The sequence below is a fragment of the Pleurodeles waltl genome, chromosome 4_1, assembly GCF_031143425.1.
Source record: "Pleurodeles waltl isolate 20211129_DDA chromosome 4_1, aPleWal1.hap1.20221129, whole genome shotgun sequence".
NCBI lineage: Eukaryota > Metazoa > Chordata > Amphibia > Caudata > Salamandridae > Pleurodeles > Pleurodeles waltl.
In genome coordinates, this window is record NC_090442.1 from 381809528 (window position 1) to 381836911 (window position 27384).

Consider the following 27384-nt stretch of genomic DNA (forward strand, 5'->3'; position numbering starts at 1 on the left):
AGCACATGGCCTGTTTGAGCTCCTCAAAAGCTTTCTGACAGCTGGCAGTCCACAACACCTTTTTAGGCAACTTCTCACTAGTGAGATCATTAAGAGGGGCTGCTATGGAGCCATAGTTTTTAATGAATCTCCTGTAATACCCAGTGAGGCCTAGGAAGGCTCTCACTTGGGTCTGAGTTGTAGGGGGAACCCAATCCATGACTGTCTGGATTTTCCCCTGCAGTGGTGCAATCTGTTCTCCACCTACCAGGTGTCCCAGATAAACCACCTTTCCCTGCCCTATCTGGCACTTTGAGGCCTTGATAGTGAGGCCTGCCTTTTGCAGGTCCTCCAAAACTTTCCAAAGGTGGACCAGGTGCTCATCACAGATGGAGCTAAAGACAGCTATATCATCTAGATATGCTGCACTAAAAGCCTCCAACCCTTGCAGGACTGTGTTCACCAACCTCTGAAAAGTGGCAGGTGTTTTTTTTCAAACCAAAGGGCATCGCTGTAAATTGGTAGTGCCCTCCTATAGTTGAAAATGCAGTTGTAGGTTTAGCATCCTCAGCCAATTTGATCTGCCAATACCCTGCAGTCAAATCAAAGGTGCTTAGATACTTGGCAGATGCCAGTTTATCTATGAGCTCATCTGCCCTGGGTTTAGGGTGAGCATCAGTTTTTGCTACCTGATTGAGACCTCGGTAATCAACACAAAACCTCATCTCCCTTTTTCCATCTTTTGGTACAAGCACCACAGGACTCGCCCATGGGCTTTCAGAAGGTTCAACCACTCCTAGATCAAGCATTTTCTGAACCTCTTGTTTTATGCAGTCCCTGACATGGTCAGGCTGCCTCTAGATTTTACTTTTGACAGGCATGTTGCCTCCAGTATCAATAGTGTGTTTACACCAGGATGTGGTGCCTGGCACAGTTGAAAAGAGTTCAGAAAATAGTCCAAGGAGATTTATGCAGTTGTCTTTCTGTTCTGCAGTCAGACAATCTGCCAAAACTACTCCCTCCACTAAAGCATCATTTTCAGTGGTGGAAAAGAGATCAGGGAGAGGGTCACTCTCTTCTTCTTGTCCCTCATCTGTTGCCATGAGCAGGGTGAGATCAGCCCTGTCATAGTAGGGTTTTAGGCGGTTGACATGAATCACCCTAAGGGGACTCCTGGCAGTGCCCAGGTCTACCAGATAGGTAACCTCACCCTTTTTCTCAACAATTAGATGGGGTCCACTCCATTTGTCCTGGAGTGCTCTTGGGACCACAGGCTCCAATACCCACACCTTCTGTCCTGGTTGGTACTGGATCAGAACAGCCTTCTGGTCATGCCATTGCATTTGGAGCTCCTGGCTGGCCTGAAGGTTTTTACTGGCCTTTTTCATGTACTCAGCCATTCTGGATCTTAGGCCAAGTACATAGTCCACTATGTCCTGTTTGGGAGCTTTTAAAGGTTGTTCCCAACCCTCCTTCACAAGTGTTAGTGGACCTCTTACACGGTGTCCAAAGAGGAGTTCAAAGGGGCTGAAGCCCACTCCTTTCTGGGGTACCTCACTGTAAGCAAAAAGGAGGCAAGGTAACAGGACATCCCATCTCCTCCTGAGTTTTTCAGGGAGTCCCATTATCATACCTTTGAGAGTTTTATTAAACCTCTCTACCAGTCCATTAGTCTGTGGATGATAAGGAGTGGTTAATTTGTAGGTTACACCACATTCCTTCCACATTGCTTTCAAGTATGCAGACATAAAGTTGCTACCCCTGTCTGATACAACCTCTTTAGGGAAGCCCACCCTGGAAAAGATTCCCAGGAGGGCCTTTGCCACTGCAGGAGCTGTAGTGGTCCTTAGAGGAATTGCTTCAGGATATCTTGTGGCATGGTCCACAACCACCAAGATAAACCTATTGCCTGAAGCAGTAGGAGGGTCAAGGGGGCCAACTATGTCAACCCCTACCCTTTCAAAGGGAACCCCAACCACAGGTAGTGGAATAAGGGGAGCCTTTGGTGTGCCACCAGTCTTGCCACTGGCTTGGCAGGTCACACAAGACTTGCAAAAATCTTTAGTGTCCTCTGACATCCTAGGCCAGTGAAACTGTAACCCCCCCCCCCAGTTGAGATTCACAACAGCCATGGGGTGGCTAAGAGTGTTGTTATGAGCGTCTGTCACTTGGTACTGCTGACCAAGTAGGTGTTGTTCAGGGTGCACCAGTTTCTCTATCACCATGGTAACACTGCCACCTGTGTCCCTGTAGGCCTGTACCTCAACACCATTTATTAGGGGAAGTTGCTTGGACGTATCCCTATTAAGGGGACAAGCAACCAAGGTGGCCAAATCAATGGCACCTTCAGAGACTAATACAGCCTCTGTGGTCTCCCTAACAAGACCAACCCCAACTAAGTTACCAAAAGTGAGCCCAGCTACTCCCTTGTATTGACTATTAGTAGGTTTGCTCCCACCACCACTGCTATTACTAGGGGCACTAGAATTTGCAGTAGGCATTGTGGTAGTGGGAGGTTTGGTGTTTTTCTTTGGACAACTGGCATCAGTTGTCCAATGGCCTTTGACTTTACACAAATAACACCAAGGCATTTTAGGTTGATTATTGGAAGAGGATTTGGACCCACCACCCCCACCAGAGGATTTTTGTGGGCCTGATGAAGACTCATTTTTACTTTTGTCCCCACCCTTGTCAGAAGACTTACCATCCTTCTTCTTACCATCCTTGTCACCCCCTGTATGAACTTTTCTGTTCACTCTTGTTCTGACCCATTTGTCTGCCTTCTTTCCCAATTCTTGGGGAGAGGTCAGATCTGAGTCCACTAGATATTGGTGTAACAAGTCAGACACACAGTTATTCAGAATATGCTCTCTCAGAATAAGATTATACAGGCTTTCATAGTCAGAAACTCTACTGCCATGTAACCACCCCTCCAAGGCCTTCACTGAACAGTCTACAAAGTCTGTCCAGTCTTGTGAGGACTCTTTTCTGGTGTCTCTGAACTTAATCCTGTATTGTTCAGTGGTTAAGCCAAATCCATCCAAGAGTGCATCCTTCAAAACTGAAAAATTGTTAGCATCACTTTCTCTAACAGTAAGGAGCCTACCCCTACCCTTTCCAGTGAAAGATAGCCACAATATAGCAGCCCACTGTCTTTGAGGGACCCCCTGTACCATACAGGCCCTCTCAAGTGCAGCAAACCACTTGTTGATGTCATCCCCTCCTTGTAAGGGGGGACTATCTTGTGCAGATTCCTGGAATCATGCTCTCTAACAGGATTACTATCAGGAATACTGCTGCTGCCACCATGGGGTCCAAACCCCAATCTCTGTCTCTCCTTCTCCAGGTCTTGGGATTCCCTATCTAAGGCCAGCTGTTGCTGTTTAAGCTTCAGTCTGGTCTCTTCAACCCTCCACATTTTGAGTTCCCTTTCTAACAAGTTATCCTCAGGGTGGGTGGGTTGGGAATGCTTGGACACAGAAGAGTAATTGGAAACAACAGAGGGGGATCTGTCCCTAACTGACTGAACCCTAGCAACTTGGCCTCCAGGAATAAAGACTTCCCTAATGTGATGGGAACCTCCATTACTACCAACATTACTGGGTGTCTTGTTAGAGAGCAAATCCTGATCAGAACCCTCCCTACCTCCCTCAAGGAGATCCCCTGAGTCAGATTGGGAACCTTCTATTAACCTCTCATTTGAAGTGCCTGCTTGGGACTCATCATTCACAATAAGCATGTTAAATAGAAATTCTTTGGTAGGGTTCTTTCCTATCACTAAACCTCTCTCTAAACAGAGACTCCTTAGGCTCTTGTAATTCAAATTGTCATAAGTTGTATTGACCATTTTAAGAGCTGACTCTACTTCAGACATGATAGTAAAAGGTTTAGAAATAGTGAGAAGGAAGAAAAAACCTTTTCTAACTTTTTAGAAACTTTAGAAGTTTTAGAATACTTTTCAGAACTTTGTAAAAAGTTTAAGAGGAGAAAAGCAAAACTTTTTGGTTAGGTGTACATACACTGAACTGTTTTGTATATTATTCTCTTATGAAAAGTACACAATGACAAAGTGGTAAGTAGTTACAAGTACTTATCCCACCACTGCACAAACAATGTAGGAGGCTGGCCTGGCTTGTAGTGGGTACCAGAGGTACTTACACCTTGTGCCAGGTCCAGTTATCCCTTATCAGTGTAGAAGAGGTGTTTCTAGCAGCTAAGGCTGATAGAAGGTAGCTATGGCAAAGCAGCTTAGGCTGAACTAGGAGACATGTAAAGCTCCTACTATACCACTGGTGTCATATGCACAATTTCATAAGAAAACACAATACACAGAAGTACTAAAAATAAAGGTACTTTATTTTTATGACAATATGCCAAAAGTATATCAGTGAGTACCCTCAGTATGAGGGTACACAAACCAAAATTCTGCAGGTAATAGCAAGAAAAGTAATGCAAACAGTGTAGAATTACAGTAGATTGCAATAGGAGCACATAGGTATAGGGGCAACACAAATCATATACTCCAAAAGTGGAATGCGAACCACGAATGGACCCCAAACCTATGTGAGCTTGTAGAGGGTCGCTGGGACTGTAAGAAAACAGTGAGGGTTAGAAAAATAGGCCACCCCAAGACCCTGAAAGGTAGGTGTGAAGTGCACCTACTACCCCCAGAGAGCACAGAAGTCGTGATAGGGGGATTCTGCAGGAAGAACAAACACCAGCAATGCAACAACAGTGGATTTCTGGACCTGAGTACCTGTAAGACAAGGGGACCAAGTCTAATAGTCGCAACAGTGTCGAGAGTAGGCAGGAGCCCAGGAAATGCCAGCAGAGGGTGCAAGGAAGCTGCCACCAGATGGAAGAAGCTTAGAGTTCTGCAAGAAAGAAGAGAGCTAGGGACTTCTCCTTTAGAAGACGTATGTCCCATGTCGTGATGAAGCTTGCAGATGTGTTCCCACGCAGAAAGACCACAAACAAGCCTTGCTAGCTGCAAGGGTCATGATAGAGGTGTTTGGGTGCTGCTGTTGCCCAGGAGGGACCAGGATGTCGCCACTTGGAGGAGGAGGCAGAGGGGGCACCCAGCAACTCAGGGAGCCCTCACAGAAGCAGGCAGCACCCGCAGAAGTACCTGAACAGGCACTTGGAAGAAGAGTGAACTGGAGTCCATGCGAAGTCACAAAAGGGAGTCCCACAACGCCGGAGGACAACTCAGAAGGTTGTGCACTGCAGGTTAGAGTGTCGGGGACCCAGGCTTGGCCTTGCTTGAAGGAAATCCTGGAAGAGTGCACAGGAGCTGGAGCAGCTGCAAATCACGCGGTACCCAGTAATGCAGTCTAGCGTGGGGAGGCAAGGACTTACCTCCACCAAACTTGGACTGAAGAGTCACTGGACTGTGGGAGTCAATTGGACAGAGTTGCTGAGTTCCAGGCACCACGCCCGTCGTGCTGAGAGGGGACCCAGAGGACCAGTAATGCAGTCTTTTGGTGGCTGCGGTTGTAGGGGGAAGATTCTGTCGACCCACAGGAGATTTCTTCAGAGCTCCTGGTGCAGGGAGGAGGCAGGCTACCCCCAGAGCATGCACCACCTGGAAACAGTTGAGAAAGCCAGCAGGATGAGGCGATACAAGGTTGCTAGTAGGCGTCTTGCTACTTTGTTGCGGTTTTGCAGGGGTCCTGAGCAGTCAGCGGTCGATCCTTTGGCAGAAGGTGAAGAGGGAGATGCAGAGGAACTCTGGTGAGCTCTTGCATTCGTTATCTGAAGAACTTCCCAAAGCAGAAACCCTAAATAGTAGAAAAGGAGGTTTGGCTACCAAGGAAGGAGGATTGGCTACCAAGAGAGGTAAGAGCCTATCAGAAGGAGTCTCTGACATCACCTGCTGGCACTGCTCACTCAGAGCAGTCCAATGGGTCCCCAGGACCTCTAAATCCAAGATGGCAGAGGTCTGGGACACACTGGAGGAGCTCTGGGCACCTTCCCTGGGAGGTGCAGTCAGGGGGGTGGTCACTCCCCTTCCCTTTATCCAGTTTCGTGCCAAAGCAAGGCTGGGGGATCCCTGAACCGGTGTAGACTGGCTTATGCAGATATGGGCACCATCTGTGCCCATCAAAGCATTTCCAGAGGTTGGGGGAGGCTACTCCTCTCCAGCCCTCACACCTATTTCCAAAAGGAGAGGGTGTTACACCCTCTCTCAGAGGAAGTCCTTTGTTCTGCCTTCCTGGGCCAGGGCTGCCTTGACCCCAGGAGAGCAAAAACCTGTCTGAGGGGTTGGCAGCAGCAGCAGCTGCAGTGGAGACCCCGGAAAGGCAGTTTGGCAGTACCTGGGTACTATGCTAGAGACCCGGGGGATCATGGAATTGTCCCCCCAATGCCAGAATGATATTGGGGGGACAATTCCATGATCTTAGACATGTTACATGGCCATGCTCGGAGTTACCATTGTGACGCTGTACATAGGTAGTGACCTATGTACAGTGCAAGCGTGTAATGGTGTCCCCGCACTCACAAAGTCCGGGGACTTTGCCCTGAACGATGTGGGGGCACCTTGGCTAGTGCCAGGGTGCCCACACACTAAGTAACTTTGCACCCAACCTTCACCAGGTGAAGGTTAGACATATAGGTGACTTATAAGTTACTTAAGTGCAGTGGTAAATGGCTGTGAAATAACGTGGACGTTATTTCACGCAGGCTGCAGTGGCAGACCTGTGTAAGAATTGTCAGAGCTCCCTATGGGTGGCAAAAGAAATGCTGCAGCCCATAGGGATCTCCTGGAACCCCAATACCCTGGGTACCTCAGTACCATATACTAGGGAATTATATGGGTGTACCAGTATGCCAATGTGAATTGGTAAATTTAGTCACTAGCCTGTTAGTGACAAATTTGGAAAGCAGAGAGAGCATAACCACTGAGGTTCTGGTTAGCAGAGCCTCAGTGTGACAGTTAGGCATCACACAGGGAACACATACAGGGCACATACTTATGAGCACTGGGGCCCTGCCTGGCAGAGTCCCAGTGACACATAGACTAAAACAACATATATACAGTGAAATATGGGGGTAACATGCCAGGCAAGATGGTACTTTCCTACACCTCACTGTCGGTGGATTCGACCTCCAGGCCCATGTGGGATGCAGCTCCCGCCATCGCCGGTGCCTCTGCTCCTCCGCCAGATGATGCTAATGCACACAAGGACATGGTGACAAAACAAAAAGTGGGGGGAGAGACAGAGGATACACTTGGTCAATGCCAGCAACAACACTACTGTTGGTGTACACAGCTCACAGGGAACATACCCTGCCATGTTTGTCTGGCCTAGGGGCACCCATAGCCCACATACCCCACCCAGGTAAAACCTTAACGCGTGCAAAGTCATGATTCTGAATCTGTACTCACCCCCTTGTGGCTGCTGTGATGCCTTCAAGATCCCATTCAACTCCGGATAGGCCACCACCAGGATGCAGAACATCAGGGGGTCAGGGTACGACGGGCACCCCTTGCTTGTTGGGAGGCCAGCCCCAGCTGGCCTCCGTCATCTTCCTTGCCCAGCGGCGCAGGTCCTCCCACTGTTTGTGGCAGTGGGTGCTCCGCCCGTCAACGACCCCCAGGGTCCGCATCTCCTTGGCGATAGCACGCCAAATACCCTTTTTCTGATGGACACTGGCCTGCAGAAAAAATACAGAAGAAAAGGTATTAGTCATAGTATCCGGACTGTTATACTAATGGCCCAACATATCCCCCATTCCCTTATGCATATGACAACAATTCATGGCATGTGTGCAATGTGAGTATGTGAGTTGTATTTGTAGATGTAATGTTGGTGTGTTGTTGGTGTTGTGTGAGACAATGTTGGGTACGCTTCATTGTCCCTGTGCCTGTGATAAGAGGGCGTGTGTTTATGTGGAGTGTTGCAGTATGGTGTGAGTGACCTGACCAAAGGGGGCATATCATGGCTGTGTATGTGTCCTTCTTTGTATGTAATGCTGACCTGGGACACAATGAGACATTTACTTGGTGCCCGCAGTGTGACCCCCATATCATGTGAACAACAGCGCAACGATCTGTTGGTACATTTATTTAATAACATAGGTAGGTGTGTGTACTTACAGTCAGTTGCACCCACGGTGGTGTAGATTTTGTTCACCTTCGATGATCATCCACCGGGGCAGGATGTGTATGATGGGCACTATGCCGGCATTGGACCTGTAAGCCTGCCTGCAGGTGAGTGTCTCCCTTTATAGTCCCCATTTCTGCTTGCTGAGACATGGTGCTTGGATCGCCACGGTCACATTGGCGGTGTGCAACTTCATAATGTGTCCAGTGGAAACACTGGCTCCACCACCCTGTTTGAGATGCCTCATGACCGTCTGTGCTGCCTCACGGTGCCAGTGGTACCACGGTGGTCTTTACTCCATAGGCCAGTGTTAACACAAATGTCTTGATTAGAAATTATTAATTAATGTTTATGTATTTTGAATAATGAAAAATGTAGAAAATGACTAATGTAGGAAAATACCGTGCACATTTGAAATTGTGACCTCGGAGAGTGGTCGTCAAGATTCACGATTTATATATTAGGAGTGACTAACATATGTGGAATACTGAAAAAGCATTAGAATAATGCAGTAGTATGTCATATTGAGAGATATAACTTATGTTTTGCATTATATTGTAGAGCTTAACTTAGCCAAAGTCGTGGCCTAGTTTTGCCAGGCCTCGTGCAGAAGCTGAATATTAACGTTCAATGAAAGATGCTGACAAAAGAGACTAACTGTGAACTGCTCATTGTCTAATAAAAATTAGCTTAGCAGAAACTTTTGCATGAACTGACGGACAGGAGATGATGGAACAAATGTAACCAGTAGTGTGTAAAGAGCTCAGAGCGGACTTTCCCAGGACTCGAACAATAGAGACACTGACTGGAGAAGAAGATGCAACATTTTCGATACCTGACGAGCCAGATAATGAGGACATCGCAAAGTGAACCAATCAACAATCTGAGAACTGTATAGTATTAGAATTCAGAGATTTGAATTGTGAAAACTATTGGACAAAGTAAAAATTGTGTGATTAATTGACCAATTAGGAATTGGGAGATAGTCTGGGTGACTTTGATATAACAATGTGACAGAGGGGATAGATATCAGACCTTATTCCAAAATTGATGCAAGATCGAAGAAGATTCGAGATTCTGTCATTGGGCTCATGCTCTTGAGATCCTGATGTGATGCTGATCGATTAATGACCTGAGGGCGAAGACTGACTTGTTGCTGATCCATACCGAGGATAGGTAGATATGACAATGTGACTGAATTAACTTTTGTGCCTTTTCTTTCTAGGTACCAAGTGCGCTGTTTTAATAGTTTTCTCTAGATGTTTTTCCAAATTCATGTTCTAAACTGTTTTCGCATGAAGTCCCACATGCTGATACTAATCTGGGTTAGATGAGGTTCTTCTTACCTTATGACATTGACAAAAACAGAGACAAATGATTGACAAACTGATTTGCTGAACTCTGCTACTTATGTTGACTTATTCATTCCTGATTCTATTGTTGACTTATGCTACTGCTTTAGAATGTACTCTGATGCAAGTTTTGATTAGGCTATGTTTTTGGCGTCTTTTAATGAATTAATACAGATTTGTTGATTCAAATAAAGTTTGAACAAAATTTCATGAATTAGTATTGTAACTAATAGGGAACAAAACTACTAAAACGTATAGTGAGTTGTGGTTATTCATGACTGGAGGGTCATGGGATGTTATGTTTGTGATTAATTGCTGATGATGACTAATGTTTATTGAATTGCGTATTAATCATTAGTGTGACTGCCATTAGCCTAGCTAGGATACTCTATGTGAATCAAAAGGTTCATCGACCTATATGCATCCCCTTGTAAATGTACTTACTAAGGACCAGGCGCGCAAACAGTTTTTGGTAGAAGTTTGATGGTTAGTTTCTTTGGAGAACTAGTTAGGGGTTATGGTAGTAGTTTAAGGTTGGGTAGTTATTCATTTTTTAAATTTGGATTTTGTTTTCTGAAATGGCAATTGAAGCAAAGATGATGTCCCCTTAAGCCCAGAAATGACTTTCCCAGATCCTGGATCCTGCAAATAGAGTTGGGTATGTTCTCGGCGTTTTAGTGATAGTGTGAAAGTGATAGGTTGCGCTTGCACAGCTTATGCAAATCGCAGGTGAATTGTGACGTATGTGAGGGAAGTAGGGAGTCTGCGTACTCCAGTTGAAGTTTAGTAGGAGTGTGTGTACTCCGCAGTATGAGAGTAGGAAAGTCGTCGAACTTCATATGTGTGTGGCGCTCTGTGCTAAAAAATTGTCCACATGGTTGTTGTTGATGTACGGACTCTGCGTGGTCTAAGACTCCGGAGTATATTGACAACTGTAGGAGACACTTGGTTATATGTTGTAATCTGTCTGGTTTAGTAGGTTGATTGGCCATGGTCAACAAGTTGGTGTGAGAGTTAAAGTGGGCGAGAGACATTTTCGACTAAGATTTGGCAAGTCCTATGTGCACCAGGACAGACCCATTGATCAGTTGAGAGTAAAATTTGCAGGTCAAATTTTACTTGCGAATGTGGGACACTGAGAAAGAGGAATAGCTGCATGAGCGAAAGGGCCATCAGTGGAAATCCGTAAGGTCTCTGAAGCGATTGTGTTACCTTCCTGTAGTAAACCGGCAGATTTGTTTTGGTTATTGGTTTTTGGTTAGTGCTCGCAATAAATTGCATTAGTTTTGTGTGAATTGAGGTTTAGGAGGACGAGCCGCAAGGCTTTGTCAACCGCAGTGTGTGTGAGTGTGACGTCATTGGAGCTGTGCTGGGATAGGTTGGTTAGTGAGAAGGGTCGCGCACGGATTGGCAGCTGTCCGTGAGAGGCAATTGGTTGAGAACGCGGGTGAAGGGAATCTTGGGAGTAAAAGTCATTTCCTGATTTGACTTGTATATCCAAAAAGTAGAGAAGATGAAGTTCTTCAAAGCATTGAAGAGTGCTCTAAAGGGAGATACATACATCAAGGCGACTGTAGGGGAGCCTACCCCGCCGGAAAATTCTCTGGCTTATATTGTGATGGAGGAGCGAGGTGTCGTGCAATGCCTTTGGTTAAAGCAGTGGTGCAAATTGACAGAGAATGAAGGAGCTTAAGCGTTTCTAGAGCATGGAACGTTTAATTTGAGAATTTTGGATCAGTTGCGGATGGCGTTGTATGATACAAGACCTATTCCGAGACCAGCACAGTTTGAGGCATTAGCGGTTTGGGAGCTCGTAGTGAGACAACAGCAGGAAATAAAGTTTCAGAGGACAATAAGAAAGGTGGAAAAGTCTTTAGCAGAAGCGAGATGGGATTGGAAACAGAAGAAGTGGAGGACAGTGACATTGCAGGACGTTAAGTTGTTTCCTGCTATCACAGAGGAAGATGAGGCAGAAGGGAAAGAGGAGACTAGCAAAAGTGATAAGAGTTCATCAGGAAGTAAAAAGAAAAAAAAGGCCTAGATAGAAGAGGAAGATTCAGATGTTGAGGATCTTATTATTCAGGTGCTGAGAGATCGACCTCCACAATATGCAGTGCATGAGGGAGGTCTAAGTACAAGTTCTGCTCTAACTGCCCCAGCACAATTGTCGGGGACAGCGGGACCAGTGCAGACAGATAACTGACAGATAGAAGAGAGTACTCATAATGCACTATCAGCTTCGGTAATCCAAGTGCAGATGCATCTGCCACCGATACAGAGAATTTATCCTGAAGTACCGATTCGTGCGACAACCTCAAATTTAGTAGTACCTACAGAACAAGTGGTTCCAAGACCATTACTGGTAAAGACTGAGCCAACTCCGATACTGATGCCCCTGGCACAGATAAAGGGTATGCCGATATTTACACCAATGACAGGGACACAGCCGGATGTGACTCCAGTGATGAATCAGAGTATGGGAGTAGCCCTTCCACAGAATATGGGTACTAGAGCAGCCCCAGATGCAATATTGCCGCCGATTACTGTTTGTACAGCGGTACCATTGTTTGCACAGTAGAAATTAACCACTGCAGAACAAGGTGAAATGTCACAGAGCCTCATGAGGAGGTGGGTGAGAGAACATGTGCAGGTAATTTCTTCCATGGGTCAGACTTTTGATGGATCCAGACTACTGATGGATCTCAGTCCATTAGTCGCACTTCCCAATACGGTAAATGGTCCAAGTGCAAGTTACAGTTTGAAGCTCTTGACACTGCAACCTCCGGGTGCAGTGGTGCAGCAGGTGCCATCACCAAAGGCGAGTAACATTACGTTACAAGGATTGACTGCACAGCAGCTGAATGAGTGGTTGGATCGTTTGAACACTCCACAGAATACGTCCAAGAGTGAAGAGCAGATTGATCGCATTAGGTTGAGTACATAAATTACGGAATTTGTCGAAGGGAAAATGGGAGTGAATAGGTTGGAATCCTATACAGAAGAAGAGCTGAGATACTTATGCCCGAGAATCACAAGAGAAGCCGGCAGGATACATCAGAGATTGGCAGACTTAGCAGAAAAGCACGATATTGAAATTGGAAAGCCAAAACATTTGAAACGAAGTTACAGGTTAGATTTTGCGGCAAAGGATTTTGAGCACATAAGGTCCACCGGAATGAAAGCACATCTTAAAGGATTATTGCAGAGTGCTCAGATATGGGGAGCATTAGAAAAGTGGGAAGGCAGATGGGCGAAGAAGAAGGATAAATGGAAACGAGATTCACAAGAAGGGTCTGAAAGTGATAAAAAAGAAAAGGATCCAGTGAAAATTTTACCAATGAGGGAAATTCCAGGAGGGCTGTTTGTTCACGTCCCTTGGCACAAGAGTGATATTCTGTCATTCACAAATGATTATCCAAAACTGAGGGAGAAACCGGTTGAATGGTACCAGCAGACAGATAGATTTGTGAAGCTTTCAAAATGTCTGTGGGAAGACCTGAATACTTTACTAGAAATAGTGGTTTCCATCTGTTTTATGGGTGGAATGCAAAAGAGCTGTAGATTGGCCAACGAGTGAACCAGAAAGGGATAGGACTACAGGTGCACCATCTCCGTAAGTGATGAAGCATTATTAAAAGGTCAATGAATTCCAGAAGACAAAAATTTCACCTAAAAATATTGATTGGCAGAGAATTGACAGGACAGTGCAGGAGGTAAAGGAGTCGATACATGCATACTATGAAAGATTGTTGAAAGCGTTCAAGGAGTACAGTGGTAAGGAAGCGATCAAGCCGAAAGACATGTTGCATTTTGTGTTCAGGTTTGTGGAGGGATTAAAACCTGAAAATGGTCAGATGATTAAGAGTCTGAATTGATGAGGTGATGCAGTATGCAAAATATTGTAGTGATGAGATTGAGCTGAAGCAGAAAAAGCTGAAGGAAAAAGCAATGGTGATGCAGATTAAGGCAGCACAAACAGGAGTGCAAGGGACTTTTGTTCAGCAGATACCACAGCAGAAGGGAACTGTCATGTTCCAGCCTCAGATGAGAGGTAGGGGTCGTGGAGTCAATATGAATTGAGGTCCGGATTTGAGTACTGTGGTGGTTCAAAATGATGTGCAAGGGATGAAGAAGCTGTTACAGTGTCACCTTTGTGAAAATGTGGGACACTGGAAACAGGAGTGTCCGATGATGGTGTAGGATGGTGTTGTTCAGCAAAGTGGCGATGTCAATACATTTCAAAATGTGAATGTCTCAAGAATGAGAGGACTTAATCCAAATTTTCATAATAATGCAAATCAGATGCAGAATTTTCAACCATGCAGCAGGTGCAAATGCCACGTGCACATTTGACACAGTTACAACCAGTACAGAGGCAGGTTCCCATGGTACCTAGACAGCAAATGCAAATACCTCAAGCCCCGATGGAGCAGCACCAGCTGATGCTTACTCAACAGGTCATGTGTCAGAGACAAGACAGAAGTGGTAACACCGTGCACCAATTTCCATTGCATAGTGAGAATGAAATAAATGGTGACTGGTTGAGTGATAGTTCGGATGAGGAGCCATGTATGCTTGCAGCGTCCCTAGAGGTAGATCAGAGAGGACCTTTCATGAAGGGAAAACTGATGGGTCATAAGGTATAATTTCTGTTGGACACAGGAGCTACACGTTCCACAGTGAGGAGTGTAGAAGTTCCGAATTTACCTCTTTCAGGGAGAACAGTTCAGGTTGTGGGGGTAGCGAATTAGCATTTGACAAATCCGATCACAGATCCAGTACAAGCTGATATTGGTAACTTCCAGGGACTGCATAAGTTTGTTGTCTGTGATTCCAGTCCAGTATCCCTACTGGGAAGGGACTTATTATGCAAAACTAAATGTTCGATCTCCTGCTCAACTGCTGGGATAGAGATTCAGACAAATAGTGACGATGAAGAAGAACTAACTCCGGAAAGGGAAAATGACAATACCAGTGACGAGTACCCATTGATTGAGCTTTTCCCAATGTTTACCGTAAAGGAACTTCATTCAGATGTGCAGGGAACAGTATAGGAAAATGTGTGGGATCTAACAGGCAAAGAAGTGGGTTTGATCAAGAAAGTGGAGCCGATTAAGGTTACTTTGAAGCCGAATGTAGTGTTTCCACAGCTTCCACAGTATACCATGCCACAAGACGTCTTGATGAAAGTAGCACGGATAATTGGACATTTTGTGAAGCAGGGAGTTTTGAAAGAAGTGCTAAGCAGCCTATGTAATTCACCAATAATGGGTTTGAAAATGCCGTGTGGAAAGGTGCGAATTGTGTAGGATCTGAGAAAAATAAATTACATAGTGGTCAATTGTTGTCCCATAGTGCCAAATGCAGCAGTAATAATGTTCCGATTCCAAGTGATGCAGAATGGTTTACTGTGGTTGACTTGTCACAAGCTTTCTTTTCTGTGCCTCTTCATGAAGATAGTCAGTTTCTCTTTAGTTTCAAATTCCTAGACAGAGTCTACAGCTGGTGCAGGCTTCCTCGATGATACACAGAGTCACCATCCTTGTTTAACCAAATCCTGAAAAAGAATCTGGAGTCATTGGAATTGCCATATCAATTGACTGGTATAATAAATTGATGACTTAGTCATTGCCTCCAAAACAAGAGTAAGTACGACTGGATTGCCTGTTGAATCATTTGGGAAAAGTTGGTCATAACGTGTCACCATTGAAATTACAGTACTGTCAGAAGTTGGAGAAATATCTGGCTCACCAAATTGAGAAAGGGTCAAGGAGAATTTCCAGAGAAAGAATTACAATGATACTGCAGAGAAGTCCCCCGACTTCACAGAGAGATGTCAGGATGTTTCTGGGAATGGTAGACTATTGTCGTCAATGGATTCCAAATTTTGCAGAGAGTTCAAAGCCATTGCAACAACTGACGCATAAGGATGTCACTGATACCATAACATTAGACCATGACCAGATGAAAGCATTTACTGAGTTGAGAGAATTTGTGCAGAGCTCCAGCATTGGGTATGCCTGACTACACAAAGCCATTCACATTGTTTTGTCATGAACGTGATGCTTGTTCTCTGTCTGTCTTGACACAGGTCCATGGAGGTGCTTATCGTCCAGTAGCCTATTTTTCAGCTACCTTGGATCCAGTTGCAGCAGTTGTGTGCAGTTGCCGCAGTTGGTCAAAGCCTTTCACAATGCGAGGGAGTAGTGATGGGATATCCCCTGATGGTAATGGCCCCTCACTTGGTCAAGATTTTACTGACAAGTACAAAAACACAGTATTTGACTGGTGCCAGATTGACATGGTATGAGACAAGCATCTTAAGTGCTCCAAATATAACATTGAAAAGGTGTACAGTGCTGAACCAGGCAACATTATTTCCAAGCGATACTGTTGAAATTGAAAAGGAAAAAGACATTGAGCATGATTACCTTGAGATAACTGAGTTATGCACAAAACCAAGACCTGACATCAGAAATACTCAATTGGAAGAAAATTATCAAAATGTTTTTGTTGATGGTTCATGTCTCAGAGATGGTACTGGAACATTGAGAGCAGGCTATCCCGTGTGCACAATTACAGGTACTTTAGAAGCTTCCTATCTTCGAGGCGTATATTCTGCACAAGTAGCAGAACTGGTTGCTCTTACTAGAGCGTGCTATGTATCTGAAAGATTAAGGGTCACTATCTACACAGATAGCCAATATGGATTTGGAATTGTTCACGATTTTGGTCAATTGTGGTCGCAAAGAGATTTCATGACCTCTACTGGTTCACCAGTGAGAAATGGTGAAAGAATAAAAGAATTGTTGTATGCAATACAATTGCCTGAAGAAATTGCAGTGGTAAAATGCAGTGCACATCTAAAATCACAGGATTATGTATCACTGGGAAATGGATATGCGGATGAAGTCGCAAGGTTTTGCGCATTGAACTGTATATCATTCAAGGACAAATGGGAACTCATGTCTGGAGAAGACACCATATGTACGAGCTATGCATTAAAGGTGATTGACATACTGGAAGAATTAAAACATTTGCAGAATAATGTTGACAAGGAGGAGAAAAGAGGGTGGTTGAAGATGAAATGCACGCAGAGACAGGACGAGCTTTGGGTATCAGAAGAGGGCCAAATGGTTCTGCCAAATAGTTTGTTATCACAAATGGCCAGATATTAACATGGTCAGGCACACATTGGAAGGGATGCCATAGTTTGTTTGTTTAAAATTGACTTGTACAACTCCAAGTTGAGACAAGCCGCAGAAGCAGCATGTCATCGCTGTGTTATTTGTCAACACTTAAATGCGGGAAAAGGGACAGTGGTAAACTTGAGCCACATTGGAAGAGCAGGATGTCCATTCAGCAGAATGCAATTGGATTTCATTGAGATGCCTGTGTGTGGAGGTTTGAAATATATGTTGGTGATTGTGTGCATTTTTAGTCATTGGATTGAAGCATACCCTACAAGAAGGAATGATAGCCTCACAGTAGAGAAGCTATTGCTTAGAGAGTTGATACCGTGGTTCGGAGTTCCGATCTCTTTATAATCAGATAGGGGAACACACTTCAATAACGAGGTGATTAAACTTTTGTGTGCAGCACTAAACATTGAGCAGAAATTGTATTGTAGCTATTGCCCTGAAGCATCAGGACTAGTAGAGTAGATGAATGGTACTCTGAAATCAAGAATTGCCAAGCTGTGTGCAGCTACGAATCTGAAATGGCCAGATGCATTACCTTTGGTGTTGATGTCAATGAGAAATACACCCGACAGAAAGACAGGACTATCGCCCCACGAGATTCGCATGGGTAGGGCAATTAGATTACCAGCAGTTCCAGCCAATGCACTTGTCAATATTACAGATGATATGGTGTTGGACTACTGCAAGGGTCTGTCTGATGTGGTACGCTTTTTCTCCCAGCAGGTGGAGGCCACCACACTGCCACCAATTCACGATCCTGGGCACAACCTGAGAGCTGGCTATTGGGTTGTTGTCTGCAAGCACGTGTGCAAGACGTGCTTGGAGCCTCGTTTGCAGGGACCCTACCAGGTGATCTGATCCTGACAACCACGACAGCTGCAAAGTGTGCAGGACTTCCGAACTGGATTCACACGAGTCACATGAAGAAAGTGGCATGTTCACTGGATCATGAAGATGCATTGTTGAGAGCACCAACACTCGCGAAACAAGTCACAGCACCTAAACCAGAAAAGGAACAAAGAGAGCCTGGAATTGATCAAGAGATTGTGGAAGATGGTTCTATTACCCCTGTAAGAGACAAGAGTGAAGAATTACAGGAGGGTGCTGAAGAATCAATCTCGACGGATACAGCAGGTGACCGTAGCTCACCAGGGGTTCTCCCAGAAGTAGAAGGTTCTGAGAAACAAACAGAGCAAGTGCCAGACCAAGAATGGGAGGGAGTAGAGTTGGATCAAAGTCAAAGTGGTTTAACTCCTCCTGAGTCGGTTGCAGGTCCATCAAGAGAATACACCACAGAGAAGGAGAAAAGTCCAATCCTGAGAAAAATATTGACAGAAGGTTCGAGGAAAGGAGATAATTGGCCTGAGTCACGAGTAGAGAAAAGAAAGGAAGTGTTTATAAATGAAACAATAGAGGAAGAAGTAGATACCACGAGAAAAGAAGAATTAAGTGAAGGAGAGTTAAGTGGTGACCGAAAGTTGAAAAGAAAGAGAATAGCAAGTCGAAGATACGCAGGTCTTGAATGGGCATATGCAGCTACAAATGAATGGCAGCACAAGTTTATGTCATTTATTTTTGATGGAGAGGTTCCGAGTCAGTATTTTGATGTAACCTGAAGGTGATCAATAAGCTGAGCTGTTGCACCCATCTGAAAACCTTTTGAGAATAGAGACTGCTGAAACATACCTCGAAAAGACATTTATACCTGATTTGACATTGAAAACTGGATGTGACAAGCTGCTAACCGATAGTGACAAAGATAAGGGTTCCTGGATGTGAAACTGAACTGTTGATAGAAGAATATTTTTATTTTAGATTTTTCGCTGAACTTTTCTAAGTTACTTCTGCTTTCTGATTCTTTACAGATCATGGCTGAGTTCTATAATCATGCTAAGCGCTGTAAATACCTGAGCATTGGATTGGCAGTATGTGTGGGATTTTGTTTATGGTAGTGATTGTGGGTATGTCTGTTCTCGATGCGAAAGGAGACATTCATACTACTGCTTTTGAAACTACTACATTAACAGCTTTGGAGAAGTTTAAGTCAGATGAGAAATGTTTGCATGACTATACTAATGCTCAAGGAGAACTTTCTTCTAATGTCTTCTGTGGAGTTGTGTACCACAGCCTTCCATTAACCTACGGGATAAGTTGTAGTCTGCTACTAACAAGGTTCTATGATCAAGAATTTATACAGTATTTTTACTCTAATTAGGATGCAGTGTTTTCTTTTGTTCCTATCATTAGGTACCTGAGTAGAGCAGCTAAGGATCATGATACAGTATTGGCTAGATGATTCTTTGAGCCTCCACTAACGTTTGGAATGGCATATGCACATAAGAACAATCTCACATGTTTGCTTACACCTTTTGAGAAGAGCTTCATAGGTCATACTGATGACAGGAGAAAGGCATTAAAAAATAAATTAGAAAAAGGCTTACAGAAAAGGACTCACAAAAATGACTATGCTTATACTGCAATCAAGACCCAAGGGAAATTAGCTTTAGATGCATTACATGTAGGGAAGCTTTGTATATATAGGCCAAAATCACGCACTGACTCTTTATTTGTGGGTACGAGTGAATGTAGGCATGTGTTCTTGTTTCAGAGTAAATGGACTTTTATGTTGAATGGACAGGTCCCTACGAAGATATTTACTATATTTGTGGACTTAATGCTCATTACCGTCTTCCAAGAGGATGGTATGGGACATGTTATTTTGGAATAGTGTTCCCAAACATTTACCAGATAGAGGACTTGAAAAAGTTTCCGAAATTGACTGAATTACATCATAAGCGACAGAGGAGGGAATCCTCTTCTGCGATAGTGGGAGATATATTGGGTGCAGTGATTCCTTCATTGGGAGTCATCTTGAATTCGATCAAGATTCATAAGTTGTCTACTATTGTGAATAACATGCTGACAAATTTTACTTGGGCATTACTCCTGATAGATACTCAATTGGCTGCGGATAGAGCAATGACTCTTCAAAATCGTCTTGCTTCAGACATCCTTCTAGGGAAGGATGGCGGAGTTTGTAAAATGATTAACTCTACGCATTGCTGTTCATACATCCTTAACAATAGCAAGGAGATAAGAGACTTAGGGGGTCATTACAACCCTGGCGGACGGTGTTAAAGCGGCGGTAATACCGCAAACAGGGCGGCGGAAAAAAAAGGGAATTATGACCGTGGCGGAAACCGCCAACATAGACAGCCACTTTAACACTCCGACCGGCACAGCGGTACAGACAAGCAGAGCGGCGGTCACCGCCAACAGACAGGCGGAAGACAAAGTACTGCCCACAGTTTTACAACACACCAATCCGCCACCTTTTCCGGGGCGGATTCACCGTGGATAAAAACATTTCGGAAACAGCTTTTGCAATGGGAAAACGCTCACCTGAACACACTTCACGAGGAAGGAGGCCACCATGGAGCCCGAACTCCAAATACTCCCTGCGCTTGTCTACCTGCTCTTCTACGAACATCAGCAACGGCGGCGCCGAAGACAACGGTGAGTGCTGCACATACGACATAGGGGAGGCAAAAGTCACGGACACACACACGCAACACCCCCACCTCAATCCGACCCTCGCACACTACAACACACACCAATGCATTTCCAAACATCACAGGAACAACCCCTAACCCCCCCCCGGAAGAATGCAAAGACAAAACCAAATTACTTGAACCATTGTAATGTATCCAAATACAGTAAGCTCATATATACAGAAATATATACACATTCCAAATATATACATCACGATTGGTAGTGCAGGTATGCACATTTCAATGTCCGTGGACCACTGGGCCCACAATGCATGGGCGAGGCCCACACTAGATACCTGTCCACAAATGGAGAGAACACTGCAGGTGCATCAGATAGAAATACAACAGGCACCTCAGGGGGAAGGGAAGGAGGGCACCTCAGCCGGATGAGTGCACCACGCCAGATCCACGACGGGGCTCCATGCCCATTGATGTATCCTGGGGCGTGCAAAGCCACAGTCTCTCAAGTCTCTACAGTGGGTGGTTTGCCCACTGTACCATCCTGGGGAGTGCAAAGCCACAGTCTCTCAAGTCTCTACAGTGGGTGGGTTGCCCACTGTACCATCCTGGGGAGTGCAAAGCCACAGTCTCTCAAGTCTCTACAGTGGGTGGTTTGCCCACTGTACCATCCTGGGGAGTGCAAAGCCACAGTCTCTCAAGTCTCTACAGTGGGTGGTTTACCCACTGTACCATCCTGGGGAGTGCAAAGCCACAGTCTCTCAAGTCGATGCATGTCTCCACTGGTTCTGGAGGGGGACTGGTGCCCAGAGTGCTTCATCCTGTGAAGGATTCAGGTAGTGGATGCAGTTCTCCACTGGTTCTGGAGGGGGACTGGTGCCCAGAGTGCATCACGCTCCCTGTGACGGTCCCAGTTCCGTCACTGTCCCAGCTTCACATGTGCTAACGATGCTTGAGTTGGCGGTCTTTGCCCTGTTCAGCTGTGCTTTGCCATGGCGGTCTTTGCCCTGTTCAGCAGTGCTTTGCCATGGCGGTCTTTGCCCTGTTCAGCGGTGCTTGACTTTGCAGTTTCTGACCTGTTCAGCGGTGCTTTGCCATGGCGGTCTTTGCCCTGTTCAGAGGTGCTTGACTTTGCAGTTTCTGACCTGTTCAGCGGTGCTTTGCCATGGCGGTCTCTGTCCTGTTCAGCGGTGCTTTGCCATGGCGGTCTTTGCCCTGTTCAGCGGTGCTTGACTTTGCAGTTTCTGACCTGTTCAGTGGTGCTTTGCCATGGCGGTCTTTGTCCTGTTCAGCGGTGCTTTGCCATGGCGGTCTTTGCCCTGTTCAGCGGTGCTTGACTTTGCAGTTTCTGACCTGTTCAGCGGTGCTTTGCCATGGCGGTCTTTGTCCTGTTCAGCAGTGCTTTGCCATGGCGGTCTTTGCCCTGTTCAGCAGTGCTTGACTTTGCAGTTTCTGACCTGTTCAGCGGTGCTTTGCCATGGCGGTCTTTGTCCTGTTCAGCGGTGCTTTGCCATGGCGGTCTTTGCCCTGTTCAGTGGTGCTCGACTTTGCTGTCTCTGACCTCTGCAGCGGTGTGTGGCATGACGGTCCCTCAGTGCCCAGCGGGGCTGTGGCTGCCGGGGCCCTCCAGGGCACTGACGCTGGCGGTGGTCTCCCGACCAGTGACAATTGTGCTGCCCTCCTGGGCACTGACTCTGGCGGTGGTCTCCGGACCAGTGACGATTGTGATGCCCTCCTGGGCACTGACTCTGGCAGTGGTCTCCGGACCAGTGACGATTGTGCTGCCCTCCTGGGCACTGACTCTGGCGGTGGTCTCCTGACCAGTGACGATTGTGCTGCCCTCCTGGGCACTGACTCCGGCGGTGGTCTCCCGACCAGTGACGATTGTGCTGGCGGTGGCGTCCTGGCCAGCGGGGAGGATGGCGGCCTTCTCCGCCGTGCTGCTCTTCCCAGACTTTGGAGACTTCTTCTGCCTCCTCACCACCTTGTGAGGAGTCACAGCTGACTCGGCACTCCCCCCGGGACCCTTGTGAGCGGCTTTGCCGGCAGGAGTCTTCACCCTCTCCCGTCGGCCACTGTCCAACTTCTGGTGCTTTACAGGGGGTGGACTAGCAGTGCTTTGGCTCCGTGTCACACTGGCTGCCCTGGTGCCCGGTGCACTCCATATACCTCTAACACGCACCACTGGAACCGGACTTTTTTGGCTGAGGTGCTAGTACGGGACCTATGAATTGGAGGTGGGGGGGTGGTGGGAAAGAGGTCAACGTTGCTCAGGAAAAGTTTCTGACGAACACTGGGATGGGTAGCTGGAGGGGGTCTGGGAGTGGAGGAAGAGGAAGTGGTTGTAGGAGGTGTAACTTTAGATGATTTGGGTGCAGGTGCATGTTCTGGAGGCTGTCGTGAGGTGGATGGATGTTGGGTGTGTGGGTGCCCGCGTTTGTGTACTTTGGGAGGAGGCGTCACAGACACACTGGGAGAGGACACAGGGGATGTGTAAATGGTAGTGGGGGTGGTGAGTGCAGGTGAGCGGGGTGTGGTGCTGGGCGTTCTGGTGCGAGTCCTAGTGGCTGTAGATGTAGTGCATGCAGGTGAGAGTGTAGACGACACTGGGAGGGAGGAGGGAGACGACGAGGAGGGGGACACAGTGGAGGCAGTGGATGTTGCTGTGTCTGTATGTGGGTGATGCTTGTGTGAGTGCCTGTGGGATGTGTGGTGCCTATGTTTGCCTGAGCTGCCCTTGTGTGTTGAGGTGTGTGCAGGCTGGTCTGATGGTGTGCTTGGGATAGGCTTGGGTACAGGGGATTGGGTCTGGGTGGAGGATGTTGGAGGGGGGAGGCTAGACACAGGGACAATGGCTGCCATCAGTGCTGAGGCCAGAGATTGCAGGGTTCGATGAAGGGCAGCCTGACCAGAATGAATGCCCTCCAGGAATGCATTACTGTGTTGCAACTCCCTTTCTACACCCTGGATGTCATTCACAATGGTAGACTGCCCAACAGTGAGTGACCTGAGGAGGTCAATGGCCTCCTCACTGAGGGCAGCAGGGGTGACAGGGGCAGGGGCTGAGGTGCCTGGGGCAAAGGTGATGCCCACCCTCCTGGGTGAGAGGGCACGGAGTGAAGGCTGAGGGGCTGCTGGGAGGGCGGTGCTGGTAGGGGGGGTGGCGGCTGTACCTGTAGAAGTGGGGGGCACAGATGGTGCCGCCACCACAAGGGAGCTCCCACTGTAGGACGAGTCCGTGTCGCTGGTTGCTGATCCGGTGACCGACGTGAAGCTCCCCTCGCCCTCCGTCCCACTGGTATATTCGGAGTCTGTGGTGTGGCCCTCCATGGCCATGTGGGATGCAGCTCCCTCGTGCTCCGGTGCCACTGTCCCTCCGCCTGATGATGCTGATGCACAAAAGAACAGTTAGAGCACAAAAAGGGGGGGGGAGAACAGAAGAAAGACAGGTTGAGTGCATGGCTTACCGCTACCGTTGGCGGACAATACAGACACAGGAGCCCCCTGCACTACGCCGTGCTCTTGGCCTCTACAGATGCAGTTCCTGGGATATGGCCTACATGGCTATGAGTGTCATCTGTCCACATAGATGACACATGGGCATGTATACCTGTACTTGGCACTCTACAGAGGTGGGGTGGAGTGGCACATGGCCTGCATTACGGAGGGGCCTAGCCTACGGAACTCGCCCTGGCCTAGGGAAACCCACAGCCCTCCTCCCCCACCCAGACCCCTCCACTGCGCGCAAAGTCAGCAGAATGAGAGTGTACTCACCCCCTTGTGGCTGCTGTGATGCCCTCAAGCGCCCATCCAAGTCAGGGTAGGCCACCGCCAGGATCTGGAACATCAGGGGGGTCATGGTGCGACGGGCACCCCTCCCACGTTGGGAGGCCATCCCCAGCTGAGCCTCCGCCGTCTTCTTGCTCCAGCGGCAAATGTCCTCCCATCTTTTACGGCAGTGGGAGCTCCGTCTCTGGTGGACCCCCAGGGTCCGGACGTCCTTGGCGATGGCACGTCAAATATCCTTCTTCTGGTGGGCGCTGACCTACATGACATGTACAGGGGAAGAAGAGAAGTCATTAGCAACTGCACCGTCGAAGTGAGTGGCCCACATCCCTGCCCTTGCCATGTGGCGCATGCATTCACACTCCTTCATGCTCGCATAACTCTGCCCCCTTCCTACTTACATCCAGCTCTCTCCACCCAGGCATAGGCCATACAACTTGCACCCTATGTACTCATCTGTTGGTCTGGAGGACCGTAGAGTAGCGTGTACTGGGGGAGGACCCCGTCCACGAGCTTCTCCAACTCCTGTGCAGTGAAGGCAGGGGCCCTTTCCCCAGACGCACATGCCATTGTCTCTTCCAGACCGAGGTCACAGCAGCACTTGCAGTGTAGGTCCTCCCTGTCGAAGATCAGGTATCTAGTGATTGAACAGATAGAAAATGGCGGTGACGTCCGCAGCGGTGACGTCCGCGGCGGTGCGTATCATCACCGCCGGCGCACTTCCTCATTGGCTCCTGGGACCCATAGGGTCCAATGTTAACTAATGCAGCATTGCGCCGCGGTCTTCGACCGCCTACTGCAACTGTGTACAACGCCAGCGCAGTTACCTCACATCCAATTGTCCCAGTTTAGAGGTCAGGCAGCCGCCATTTCAGGGGCCCACATGGCTTCATTTACAACTGCGTCACACATACCTAGGCCTGGACTCAACACACTTACAGACAACTTTTTGGACTATGTTTCGTGTACTGTGTAGCTGTGGGTACATACCTCTGAGTTGCTTGACTCTGTGGTCGCTGTTGTCCTTCCTAGGCACCGTCAGCTGGGACATGTGAGGAGATGGCGGAATCCTCCGGTGTACCGACCGCTGGTGAAACTGTTGACAATGGAGGAGCGACATTTAATCATCACCTACAGGTTTGACCGTGCCACAATCCGGGAACTGTGTGCCCAGTTGGAGCCAGATCTGATATCACCAATCCGCCATCCCACAAGAATCCCCCCTCAAGAGCAGGTGCTGTCAGTACTCCATTTCCTTGCAAGTGGGTCATTTCAAACAACAGTGTCCATGGCATCAGGGATGTCCCAGCCTATGTTTTCCAACGTGTTGTCCAGAGTGTTGTCTGCCCTGCTGAAACACGTGAGGAGCTACATCGTTATCCCTCAGGTGGAGGATTTGGCTACAGTTAAAGGTGACTTCTATGCCCTGGGACATATCCCTAACATCATAGGTGCCATTGATGGGACCCATGTAGCTCTGGTCCCTCCCCACAGGAGTGAACAGGTGTACAGGAACCGGAAGAGTTATCATTCCATGAATGTACAGATGGTCTGTTTGGCAGACCAGTACATCTCCCAGGTAAATGCTATGTTCCCTGGCTCAGTGCATGACGCCTACATCCTGCGGAATAGCAGCATCCCGTATGTGATGGGTCAACTCCAGAGGCACCGTGTGTGGCTATTAGGGGACTCTGGTTACCCCAACCTGTCATGGCTACTGACACCAGTGAGGAATCCCAGGACCAGGGCAGAGGAACGCTACAATGAGGCCCATGGGCGGACTAGGAGGGTGATAGAAAGGACCTTTGGCCTCCTGAAGGCCAGGTTCAGGTGCCTCCATATGACAGGTGGTTCCCTATTCTACTCACCAAGGAAGATGTGCCAGATCATCATCGCCTGCTCTATGCTTCACAATCTTGCTTTGCGACGCCAGGTGCCTTTTCTGCAGGAGGATGGTCCAGATGACGGTGTTGTGGCAGCTGTGGAGCCTGTGGACAGTGATGAGGAGGAAGCAGAGGAAGAAGACATTGATAACAGGGACTCTGTCATACAGCAATATTTCCAGTGACACACAGGTGAGAACAATTTTTTTACTATTACATTTACTTTCACACTTCTACCTCTATCCTGTCTGTCAATATGAAGCAGTATATGCTAACTGAGTGGTACATTTCCATTACGGTTTCACAGGTGTGGTTACCAACGTGTGTCATCTGCTTGCATCCTTCATGGGCTTGTGATGTGTGACATAGGTATGTTGACATTACATTTTCCAACGGATTTTGTCATTGTCGTAGATAATACACATTTTATAAATCACTGACTGACTCCAGATTGTTTTGTAGTTCAAGGGTGTTTATTGAAGTGCTAATTATTGGAGGGGGTGGTAAAATGGTGAGGGGTGATGGTGGAGGAATGTCCATGGCAGAGTTCAGTCTATTAGTCTCACAGGTGCACTGCCCATATGGGCATAGGAAGTGGAACTGGAACAGTTCCAATCTGGACAGGGTGACAAAGTGGGACAGTGGGATGACAATCAGGGTGGTCTCATTTCCAGGCGGGGGGCTTGCCATCTTGCTCTGTCCTGTTCCTGTATCACAGGGACCGCTTGCGGGGTGGTTCTCCGTCTGCAGGGGGTGGGGTGCTGGTGTGGTGGTCCTGTGGCGGGGCGTCCTGTCCACTAGCGCCGGCGGAGGTGGTGGGCAGTTCATCGTGCAGGCTAGTGTCAGGGGCCCCTTGGAGTGCCACGGTGTCCCTCATGGTGTTCTGTATATCCTTCAGCACCCCTACAATGGTGCCCGGGGCAGAGCTGATGGTACTGAGCTCCTCCCTGAACCCCAAATACAGTTCGTCCTGCATGCGCTGGGTCTCCTGAAACTTGGCCAGGACCGTCGCCATTGTTTCCTGGGAGTGGTGGTATGCTCCCATGATGGAGGAGAGGGCCTCGTGGAAAGTGGGTTCCCTTGGCCTGTCCGCCCCCTGTCGCAAAGCAGCCCTCCCAGTTCCCCTGTGTTCCTGTGCCTCCGTCCCCTGGACCGTGTGCCCACTGCCACTGCCCCCAGGTCCCTGTTGTTGTTGGGGTGGTGGGTTATCTTGGGTTCCCTGTAGGGGTGGACACACAGCTGATTGACGTGTCCTGGGAACGGAGGTATGGGCCCGCTGGGTGGGTGCTGTGCTGGTGTTACCAGAGGGTGGAAGGTCAGTGTTGGGCTGTGCCTGTGCGAGGGGAACCGACTGTCCCGAGGCCCACGATGGTCCGGGCTGGTCATCTTGATCCAGTTGGCCAGAGCTGCTGTCATCACTGTGGGCCTCTTCTGTGGGTGGGGTAGAGATGTCTGGACCCTCCTGTCTGGTGACGTTAGGTAGTGATCCTGCTGGGGTATAAAAGCATGATTATTGCATATGTGTGTGTCATGGTGTGCAATGGGTGGGTGAGTGTGTACCCCAG